Source organism: Mus musculus, chromosome 12 (genome assembly GCF_000001635.26).
Source record: "Mus musculus strain C57BL/6J chromosome 12, GRCm38.p6 C57BL/6J".
In the NCBI taxonomy this organism is placed as follows: Eukaryota; Metazoa; Chordata; class Mammalia; order Rodentia; family Muridae; genus Mus; species Mus musculus.
In genome coordinates this window covers 88,600,628-88,611,646 of record NC_000078.6, presented here as the reverse complement: position 1 = coordinate 88,611,646, position 11,019 = coordinate 88,600,628, and positions in this window count along the sequence as shown.

Genomic DNA, 11,019 nt, shown 5'->3' with positions numbered 1-11,019 from the left:
AGGACCTGGGATAAGGAGCTCATACAAAAATCCTGCCCAACTCAAACAAATGAAGCAATTTAACGAACAAAAATATCATTACAGCTGGACTGCAGAAAGCATGCTCTTAAGATGGAGGCACAATTGCCTATTGATCATTCCTGGGCCAGGCATGGAGGAATATGATTGTAATCCTAGCTATTTAGAAGGCTGGGGCAGCAAAAGTGTGAGTTCAAGCCTAGCTTAATTACACAGCAAGGTAATGCTTTTTAAAACCTTCACAAATTCTTGTTATAGACTAGATGTTCGTGTTCTTCTCCCCCAGATATATAGGCTGAAGCTCTCTAATCCCTAGTGTGCCTGTATCTGAAGATGGGCCTGACAAAGTAGTTATGGTTAAATAGAATTGTAAGAGCAGGCTCCTGCTCCAACAGTGTTAGTAACCTTATAAGGGGCAGTCTGCCAGAGAGTATACATCTTCCAGCCCCAGCCCTGCTTGCACCTTGAAGTCATGTGGGTTCACAGGGAGCTAACAGGCCCTACCATGCAAGAGGAGGGGCCTCAGAATGAAAACTACCTCTGCAGGCACCATGATCTTGCAGTTGTAGCCCCTGGAACTATGAGGCATTTCTATGTACAGCATCCAAACTATGCTAGTTTCCTAGGGCAGTCTAAACACAAAAATACAAACCCAAAAGTGATTTTAAAAAATTTCCTATCAACTTGGGGGAATGATACTTTATCATGACCTTACTATTGCTATTAGGCCATTCATGGTCTTCAATTATTTACCCATATGTGAATAAGTACACATTTCTCTGATGAGATATAAATTGCTCTTTTGTCCATAGTATGAAAATATTGAGGCATAGATGGTCTATAACTGGGTTTTTTTTTCCCTTTGAGACAGTTTATATTGTGTAGCTCTGGATGTCCTGAAGCTTTGTCTGTACATCAAGTTAGCCTTGAACACAGAGATCTACCTGCCTCTGCATCTGGAGTGCTGGGATTAAAGGCCTGTGGCACCATTGCCTTGTCTGGGTTATCTTTTTAGAATCCAAAAGAACCCTGAACTTTTAAACATATCAATGCCAAAGGTCTTGGCTAATGAACCAGTATCCCCTTTAAAACTTCTATCATAGAGGGGTCCCTGGTTCCCTATGTGTGGTGGCTTGAGTGAAAATGGTCCCCATAAGCCCTTGAGGAATGGCACTATTAGGAGGAGCGGCACTATTAGGAGGTGTGGCCTTGTTGAAGTAAGTATAATCTTGTTGGAGGAAGTGTATCACTGGGGGTGGGCTCTGAAGTCTCAGATGCTCAAGCCAGCCCCAGTATAGAAGTCTCTTCCTTCTGTCTGCCAATCAAGATGTATATAGACCTCTCTGCTCTTTCTCCAGTACAATGTCTACCTGTGTGCTGCCATGCTTCCCTCCATGATGATAATGGATTAAATCTCTGAATTATAAACCAGCCCCAATTAAATGTTTTCCTTTATAAAAGTTTCAGTGGTCATGGTGGCTCCTCACAGTCAAAACCCTAACTTAAGACACTGGGGAAAGGAACATTGAGAGCTTGGTGGTAATAACCCTTCCTCATCACAAAGCCTTTAAAGTGCTCACCACTGCTCAGGATGGGGGAGCAGAACACAATGTTCCCAAGTTAAGGAAAGTCACTCTCAGGACTGTGTTTTAAGGACATGACTTCCAGAAGAGCTCAATGTACAAGACTTTGTAACTATTCCTTCCTCTGTCTCCCTGAGGACACCCATGCCTCTTCATAAGCTTCATGGGCACAATTGGATGTTCTCTAATTTTGGAAAGCATGGCCTCAGAAGAAAGAAATTTAGAAGTCCTCCTGTCAGAAGAGTCAAGAAGCCTATTGCTTCAGGTCAACCCTCCCTATATCTTCCAGGCCTGGAATCTCTAAGTTTAATGCTGTTGTAGTCAATTTTCTGTCATTGTAACCAGTATCTGGCATAATCAACTTACAGGAAGCAATGGTTTATCTTGTTTCATGGTCTTAGAGTTCCCATTCCTGGTCAGCTAATGCTGTTATTTCTGGATCTGTACTGGGGCTTACATCATCGCAGGCTCATGAGGCAGAGGAAGACGATATTCACCTCATGGCTGATGGGAAACAGAGGACATGGTGTGTCAGATTTTCAATATCACCTCTAAGAGCAGAGCCCCTAAAATCCATTCTCCTCCTACAAAGCCCAGCCCTCTACAAGTTCCACCAAGTCCAGTAGCCTTCAACACATGGGCCTTTGGGTGTTTCCAATACAAACTATGCAAGCATGAGAACCTGAGTTCAATCCCTAGCACCCATGTTTAAAAAAATATATGTGTGATGGTGCACATATATAACCCAAGCCAGCCAGCCTAACCTAACCTGCAACACAAGAACCTGCCTTAAAAAATAATGTGGATGGCCCCTTAAGAGGGACACCTGGGATTATATTCTGGCCTCTACACACAAGTGCATGTACATACACAAACACACACACACACATGCATGTATACCTGCACATATATACATGCATACGTACGTACATACATACATGCACTCAAAACAATGAGGACTTGTAGATATAATGCCTCTGGCAGCTTTTCTTCACATTCCCTTGTACCTGAATGAAGACATGGAGACCTGATATTTTTATTAACAAGCTGCAGGCAGTATTCTGGGCAGATAGATACTCATCTATTCTAACCTTCTATGGCTGCCTACTTCTCATCCACGTGGTCCTTTCCCTGCAGTCTGAATCTTTCCCTGGCTTGCTCTGTTCCATGTGTGTCCTCATGGCTGCTCTCTCATTGTGATCTGCTCATGGTGAATCCTCCTGGTTCTTCCCTTCTCTCTTTGCTTGGGAACCCCAAACTAGGACCCAAGAACCAACAAGGACTCTTCTCAAAGAACTAGGGTGTGACTTTCATCGTCTTAACGCAAACCCCATATACATAATAGCTTCTGTCCCAAAGAGCAGTAGTAAGGCATGGGAGTAGGAGTTGTGTATGGAAATTTACAGTGGAAAAATCTGACAAACCCTCCCTCTGCCAAATGATTGAGGCCCCTATAAACATTAGCAACTCATGATGAAAGCATACACCCCTGCCTCAATATACTGAGAAGCATGTTTTACCTCTGAGGACTTCTTACCCCAAATCCACAATACAAGTCTAGCCATAATATACACACCAGACAAACCTCAGTCAAATTATCTTCTACAAAATGCCTGACTGTGTGGTTAGTCTTCAAAGCTTTCAAAACAAAAACAAGGTCATCGATAACAAGAAATTGCCATGGACAAGAGGAGCTTACATGGAATGTGATAATCTACATGGCATCGTACAATAGGGAAAGAAAGGCTAGGTAAGGGTTACGTAAACCTCCAGTACCATAGTGCTGATCCTGGTATATTGGAGCTGCTATAAGTAAATGTTGTATACTGGATACTTTATAAATGCTGTGTAGCAATTTCCTCCAAACTGAAACATTCCCTCCTTGAGGGAAGAAGGAAACTCATAAGATTCAGGAAGTGAACAGAATTTACCAAGCTTAGGGAGCTCACAAAATTTACAAGAACCACAAGTCTCCTCCCTAAGATTATATAAGCAGTAAACACTTGGCTGGCAAGAGGCTCCTCAGTGAGGCTGCCTATAACATGGCCAGAGAACTCTAGAGCGAGTTGTCAACCATGCTGGGGTGGGCTTCTCAGTGATGGCAGCAACCTTTAGTCACCTACGGTTCTATAAGTCATTCCAGTATATTATAGTTCACCAAGTTAGATGTAGGTGAGTCATTTTCTAAAACTGTTATCAATACCCTTACTGGGTTATCAGTACCCTTAACCGGGGTTAGTAGATTTTGGTTCATATCACTTCAGAGAAAGAAAAAAGGAAAGGAAAAGGAAAAGGAAAAGGAAAAGGAAAAGGAAAAGGAAAAGGAAAAGGAAAAGGAAAGGGAAAAGAAAAAGAACGAGAAAGAGAAAAAGAAAAAGAATAAGAAAAAGAAAAAGAAAAAGAAAAAACGTAAACAACATATGTTTATTCTCTCAGATCTGGAGCCCAAGAAGTCTAAGATCTAGAAGCAAGTAGATTTAAAATTTAACAACGTTGAACACATGAGGACCCATTCCCTGCTGTATCTTTACATGGTAGAAAAGAAGGCAGTTCGTCTATTTTATAAAACTAATAATCTTGTTCATGTTCTAATCAATCACCAGTGGTCTCACAGCCTAAAACCAAACCACAGGAATAAGACATCAATATGTAAACTTAGGAGAAACATAATATTCAGGTCATAGAACGGGGTATATGACAACTCGGTATTAGCTTAATGATTTTTCTGTAAATCATACACACACACACACACACATACACACACACACACACACACGTTCCAGATACAACAGGATTAATGTACATTTGAACTCACAGAGACTGGCAGCATACATAAGACTTGCACAGGTTCAAGCCAGATGGATCCTAGCACTGAGAGAGGGAAGTGGACAGCAGACCCATCCCTAACCAAGAAACTTTTTGCAAGTGATACCTGCCAACAAAGGGAAAAACCAGTTTTCTCCAATGGAGTGTCACAGGGTATCAGCCACATTCCAGGGCAGGCTCCTTGCCTAGAAGTAATTGACTAACACAAAACAAATTCCATAGGGTTTCTCTCTCTCTCTCTCTCTCTCTCTCTCTCTCTCTCTCTCTCTCTCTCTCTCTGTGTGTGTGTGTGTGTTTCTGCATATGTGTGCATCTGTGTGTGTCTGTGTGTCTGTGTTTTGCTTAGTTTGGGCTTTTTTTATTTGTTTGTTTGATTTTTGTCTTTGTATTTATGGGTTTATTTGTTGCTGCTACTGCTGCTGCTACTACTTGGATTGTTTTGTTTTGTTTTGTTTTGAAAGAGAAAGAACATGAAGTTGGGTGGGAAAGAAGGTATAAATGGTCTGGAAGGAGTTGGGGAAAGGGAAGAAACATAATCAAAATATATCATGTTGAAAAAAGTTTCATTTAAAACCATCTATTCTATAAAATAATATACTTTAAAGGTTGAATGTGAGAGTCTTACAGGTCATCTCTAAAACAGTTCAGACAGGTATCTCTGGTTGCCCTTTGGCAACTGGACCTGTCCACAGTCTCCCTCACTCTGAATCAACTTTCTCACATCAAACAGCCATGACCCTTCCATTCCTCTCCTCCTCCATATGTTTTGGAGTTCTGTCTTCCAAAACATATAGGTCATATTTAAAGGCTAGACTATCTCCTCTAGCTGAAGCTTTAGCTGTTGTAGTCATGCCTCAGCAAAACAAAGGTGTGTGCACACATCCTGAAGACCCATCCTTCCTTGGCCCCAAGGATAGGAAAAAGTACTGACAATCATACAGGCACTGAGACCCAGGTCTGCTCACACCAGTACAGAGTCCTTTCCTTAGAGACAAACCCAGACCCCAGTTCACACTCTACTGAGCACAGTTCTTTCAGCTTTCATCCTAATTTGGCACATTCAGATGCAAATGGGAAGTGTCCTACCAAGAGCCCCTGAGGAGCTTTGAATGGCTCCCCTACTAACTCCAGTTCTTTAAAGACAAAGCAAGAGTTAAAGATGCTAAAAACTTCACTGTTTTAGCATCCAATCCTACCTAAAGATACTGAGTTAGACAAAATACTCCAGAGAGAACTAACCAATGTTTCTTTGTGGTGTGAAGTTGTCATAAATAAGTGCACCTTCCTTAAAGGAGCCTCAAGTGCACAACAGCTAACCAGCACATGTGTTGAGCATGAATCTGCATGCATCCTCTTGCCATATAAATCATTAAAGTCACCACCATGGAATCAAAGTGCCCATGGATATCAAAGAACCATGCAAGGTAATGGTTTAAAACAGAGTAATTTGGCCTCCCAGGGGACATTGGTAACGTTTGCATGTATTTTGGGTTGCTACACTTGGGTTCTACCTCTTCCAGTAACTCTGACCCTCAAAGGAAGGATAAAGGCATCACCTGGGGGTTAACATTCACCAAATGTGTTATAAGCATTAGCCAGTGAATCATTGCATAGGACCATGAGTTATTAAGCATAATCATGTCCCAAGAACTCAGGGAAGAACTGAGAATATGAAGATCATTAAAAAAAAAAAAAACTTTCATCTAGACTTTCACTTGCATCCCAGTAGGAAAGGCTTCCAGATCAATAAAAAGAAAGTCACAGAACCATGTGACTAGAGCAGAAGTGTGCGATCTGGAAACAGTATCCAAGGCCTTGTGAAGGAAGTACAATTTGTTTCTTCTTACAATCCTTTCAGAAAGTTGCACGGCTCACAAACAGAAACAAATCCCTCAGTGGTGGAGACATGAGATTTGAGGTCACAGGGCATATCTCCAAAGCCATACTTTTCTAAGCAGAACACTAAGTTGTTGATACATATTTTAAAACTTGTTTCCCATGGTCAATTAACTTTGAGACTATAATGTGCTACTCCTTTCTCTAGGAAATTCAACCCATTTGTCTGAACATTGAAAGGACTAGGAAGCCTTTCAGTAAAACATTAGCTTAACCCGGTAGTGTCCTAAACAAAGTGAGTGTGACTAAAGTATTCTTTTTTTTTCCTCTCAAATAATTCCAGAGAAATTACATTATGAGGACTTTGTTTTGAACCCAGCTGTCACTCCCCAGCTAAACAAATGTATCTATCATGCCCATGAAAAGCATGTTCAACTTGGACCTGACAGGTTAGAATATGACAAAGCTGAAAATATCCATCCAGATATGTACATGAGCTGTGAGACTCAAGAGCCAGTTTTCAGCCTGGGGGGTGGGGTGGGGGGGTGAGGGGACATAAAAGCAAAGACAAAGCTTGGGTCAAGAAGTCTGTGTGCCCCTCCAGATGCTGCTCATTACCCAAACAATCTTCCAGAGTCATTGTAGCCCTGGACCATATTAAGCCAAAGAAGAGACACCTGCAGAGCACACCTGGAAACTCAAGTCGAAGAAAAGAAGTACAAAAGGAAGGAGGTTAAACAAGATCCTTGGAGAGAAGAGAAAAGAGCCCAGTGGTGGTTTTCACAGACTACTCTCAATTATGGCCATGCTATTGATTAGTAGCATGATTATTTCTTCTTTCTTGTCAATACCTCTAAATAAAGGCTTCTGAACTATGGGACCATTGACCTGTGGGGTCAGCCAAATATTTGGGATAGGATGGATCTGTGTACTGTACAATGTTTAGCAGAATGGATGGCCTCTACACTATGCCAGTTATATGCCCAAAGAATCCCTGTCTCAAGTGTAGCAACCCAAAATGTCTGCACACATTGCCAATGTGCCCTGGGAGACCACATTGCTATTTTAAACCATTGCCCTGCATGGTTCTTTGCATAATTCAAAAGTTGAATGTTCCCCAAAGGTAAGATTCCTATATTAAAGGCATGCTTCCCAAGGTGACTATCTTGGGAGGTAACAGAGTCTTTCAGAAGTGGGACCTAAAAGAAGTCCTTAGGTATTAAAGGTATGCTCTCAAACGTGATTTAGGGATACCTGGTCTCTTCTTCTTCTTCTTCTTCTTCTTCTTCTTCTTCTTCTTCTTCTTCTTCTTCTTCTTCTTCTTCTTCTTCTTCTTCTTCTTCTTCTTCTTTTTTCTGATTCCTGGTTCATGGTATAAGTAATTTTTCTACTATGTGCTTCTACTATAGTCTGCTACCCACATTCCCAAGACAATGAAGCCATTCAGCACAGGCTGGAACCTCCAAAACCACAAGCTTTTCTCTTCAGAGTTAATTGCCTCAGGTATTTCTTTATAATGATGGAAATCTGGATAATACAGTTACCAGCCTATACTACCATGCACTTCAAATAAGCAATATTGTCTCACAATACAATACAAATATTGTCTCACCTGGGCTTCATGCTGCTTTCCAGTTCTTAGTGTCTTAGTTACAGTTTCTATTACTGCTGTGAAATACCATGACCAAAAAACAAGTTGAGGAGGAAAAGGCTTATTTGGCTTACCCTCTGCATTGTAGTCTATCACTAAAGGAAGTTGGAACAAGAATTCAAACAGGGCAGGAACCTGGAGGCAAGAGCTGATATAGAGGCCATGGAGGGAAGCTGTTAACTGGCTTGCTCTGCCTGCTTTCTTATAGAACCCAGGGTCACCAGCCTAGGGATGACCCCACCCACAATATGCTGAGCACTCCCACATTGAACACTGATGAAGAAAATGCCCTACAAGCTTTCATATAGCTGTTCTTATGAAGGCATTTTCTTAACTGAGGCTCCCTCCTCTCAGATGTTGTTAGCTTGTATCAAGTTGACATAAAACTCTCCAGCACAGACTCTCTCTAGAATAGCTTTCTTCATACTCATAATAACTGTCTTACCCCCTTTCTGATCCATTCTACATTCTTGGGTACCACAGCTCCCTAGGAAAGGCATCCTGAACTATGTTAGAGTGGAACTGAGATGAGCCAAGCAAGAAAGCCAGAAAACGAGCATGCACACATGCCTGCATTCATTCACTTGCCTCCACGTTTGACTGTGGCTGTGAGTTGACTAGCTGAAGGCCCTGCTTTAATGTCTCCACAATGATGAACTGTAATATGGATTTATATGTTGAAATAAACCTCTTGAGATGAAACTAGGACACCCTTGCCTTATCTCAATAAAGTAGAAATAGAAGTCACAGTCCTATATAGCTACTGTTGCATGTCCTCTGTGGGATCCATGAGAGTAAAGGCAGATGGAAGTTTATATCTGTGTCCCTCACAGAACTGAGGATGTTCTGGGTATCCAGGAAAGTATGGTAAACTGGAACAGAGGCAGCAGATCCGGATGACACCAGATGAAGCCAAGATCTCCTAAGAAAGTGACTTGCACAAAGGTAACTGATGCTCTCCTGGAACTCCATTTAGGCAGCGTTTAAAAAAAATGATAGTAAATGCACAGAGGAGCCATCCGATTTGGAGTTGGGGGAGTGACCCTGTATAGTTCCTCTTCCTCAATCATTTTTATGTCACACCTTCGTTTCAGGAAATCCCAAAGTCTGTGGTCCACTACTCTAACACAGAAAGTACAGGAAAAAGAAATACACAGTATGAGTTTAGAGATGTAGTTCATTTGGCAAAACATTTATCCAGCATGCATAGAGACCTGAGTTCAATCCCTAGCACCACGAAAAACAGATATGGTGGCCCATGCCTATAGTCTCGGTTTTGACTGTTCACAAAGGTGTCTGGACGAGAGGGAGAAGCAGGTTGTACTGAAGAAGGCTATGTATGAGATAGAAGGTCCAAGAAGATCCAGCTTGGACCAGCTTTATCCAGCTTGCAAGCCTCGGAAAGAAGATACTGCCTGGAAAGGGGTCTTTACAGTTAAAGCAATAGATGAAGAATAAGGTTAAGGCATTCCATCTGGACAGAGGGACGAACAGCAAAGACAGATGACTTCCCTGTGCAAATAGAAAAAAAAAAAAACCCTAAAACATACAAACACAAGCCTGCCTAGCACAAAACAGAAACAAACAAAACCACACAGGAAGTCTCTAGCTAATATTACTACAGCACCAATTTCCAGTGTTGACAGATCCATATATCATGTATATGTAAATATACTCCCTTCTCGACAAGTAAAGCCTTCAGCCCTGAAAGAAACATAAAAGAGAAAACACCAGGCTCTCAGTGATTCAAAAAAAAAAAAAATTAACCTCTCACCTGAAGCTAACTGTGCTATAGAGAAGAGGGTCTCAAATATGCTTCCTAGACCTGGAAACTCATTAAAAAGGCAAACTCCCAACTTCAGCCACACCTACCGAGTCACAGACTAAAGTATTGTGCATGATCAAGCCTGAGTCCACATGTGAGGAGCAGAGGAAGCCTGGAGCAACTGAAGGCCTATGTGAATGTACATTGTTTGACATAGGACATGTCAAGGACCCCAACACCTCAGGCTAAGAAGGACTGCAAATCCTTCTTCTGATCCATGTCCAGATGTTGATAGCGTGCGCAGAAAATATCTACTGTAGCTTCATGGTCTAAAGACTGTTCCCCAAAAAATTCCTGAATAGAACAGCAATGGCTTGTGTTTTAAGATCGAGGATTGACAAATGGGACCTCATGAAACTGCAAAGCTTCTGCAAAGCAAAAGACACCGTCAATAAGACAAAAAGACCACCAACAGATTGGGAAAGGTCTTAAATCAGATAGGGGACTAATATCCAATATATATAAAGAACTCAAGAGGGTGGACTCCAGAAAATCAAATAGCCCCCTTAAAAGATGGGGCTCAGAGCTGAACAAAGAATTCTCACCCGAGGAATACTGAAAGGCTGAGAAACACCTGAAAAAATGTTCAACATCCTTAATCATCAGAGAAATGCAAATCAAAACAACCCTGAGATTCCATCTCACACCAGTCAGAATGGCTAAGATCAAAAATTCAGGTGACAGCAGATGCTGGCGAGGATGTGGAGAAAGAAGAACACTCCTCCATTGTTGGTGGGATTGCAAGCTTGTACAACCACTCTGGAAATCAGTCTGGTGCTTCCTCTGAAAATTGGACATAGTACTACCGGAGGATCCCACAATACCTCTCCTGGGCATATATCCAGAAGATGTCCCAACCGGTAAGAAGAACACATGCTCCACTATGTTATAGCAGCCTTATTTATAATAGCCAGAAGCTGGAAAGAACCCAGATGTCCCTCAACAGAGGAATGGATACAAAAAATGTGGTACATTTACACAATGGAGTACTACTCAGCTATTAAAAAGAATGAATTCACGAAATTCCTAGGCAAATGGTTGGACCTGGAGGGCATCATCCTGAGTGAGGTAACCCAATCACAAAAGAACTCAAATGAAATGTACTCACTGATAAGTGGATATTAACCCAGAAACTTAGTATATCATGATATAAGGTACAATATGTAAAACATATGAAACTGAAGAAGAACGAAGACCAAAGTGTGGACACTTTGCTCATTCTTAGAATTGGAAACAATCACCCATGGAAGGAGTTACAGAGACAAAGTTTGGAGCTGAGA